This window comes from Caretta caretta, chromosome 25 (assembly GCF_965140235.1).
Source record: "Caretta caretta isolate rCarCar2 chromosome 25, rCarCar1.hap1, whole genome shotgun sequence".
NCBI classification, from domain to species: Eukaryota; Metazoa; Chordata; order Testudines; family Cheloniidae; genus Caretta; species Caretta caretta.
In genome coordinates this window covers 5,590,629-5,591,554 of record NC_134230.1, presented here as the reverse complement: position 1 = coordinate 5,591,554, position 926 = coordinate 5,590,629, and the positions used below count along the sequence as shown (strand labels likewise).

Genomic DNA, 926 nt, shown 5'->3' with positions numbered 1-926 from the left:
TATGCGGTGGGAAAGCCAGGTGGCTCTGCACGCTGCCCCGTCTGCAGGCACCACCCCCCGCAGCTCCCATTGGCCAGGAATCATAGAATATCTGGGTTGGAAGGGACCTCAGGAGGTCATCTAGTCCAACCCCCTGCTCAAAGGAGGACCAATCCCCAATTTTTGCCCCAGATCCCTAAATGGCCCCCTCAAGGATTGAACTCACAACCCAGGGTTTAGCAGGCCAGTGCTCAAACCACTGAGCTATCCCTCCCCCATTTAGCCAGGGGAGAGTGCAAACACAGTCCCCCAACTACCACAAACTATGTAGTCAATTTTCCTGCATTTGGGGAAATGGCAGGGATCAGCACACCCGCAGTGTAATGGATGAGCCTCACCCTGGGAAAACTACCTTTGTGATCATGGTACCTCCCCGCCAGGTAAGTATCACAGCCAATGGGAGCTGCGGGAGGCGGCGCTTGGGGTGAGGGCAGCGTGTGGTGCCCCCTGGCTACCCCTACACATAGGAGCCAGAGGGGGGACATGCCAGCTGCTACCCAGGAGCTGCGTGGTGTGGAGGCTAGCGGGGAGCCTGCCAGCCCCGCTGCATGGCGCCGCCAACCGGACAGTCAACGGCCCAGTCAGCGATGCTGACCAGAGCCACTAGGATCCCTTTTCAACCTGGTGTTCCAGTTGAAAGCCGGATACCTGGTCACCCTACTAGGGAATGAGGGTTCTGTTTGGGGTGCTGAGCAGTTGTGGTGGGGTTGTTGGGAGGGGCACTGGGCACGGGTGGTGTTGTACAGGGTGTTGTGCATTTGTGGGGAGGATTTGAAGGGGGTGCTGGGCATACTGAGTCTGAGGGGGCTCTGGCCATAGGCAGTCGGAGGGGTGTTGGGCGGGGGCGTTGTGTGGCACGGCCTGGGCTCACCTCTGAGGGGAAGGGG

The 926-nt window shown here is 59.6% G+C and overlaps 1 non-coding gene across 1 annotated transcript; it reads right to left on the bottom strand.

Annotated features, from left to right (window-relative positions):
- Nucleotides 1-263: 263 nt before the first annotated feature.
- LOC125627358 (U1 spliceosomal RNA) lies at nt 264-427 on the bottom strand. The gene has a single exon (XR_007353990.1). It is a non-coding gene; the product is annotated as a U1 spliceosomal RNA (small nuclear RNA).
- Nucleotides 428-926: the final 499 nt, after the last annotated feature.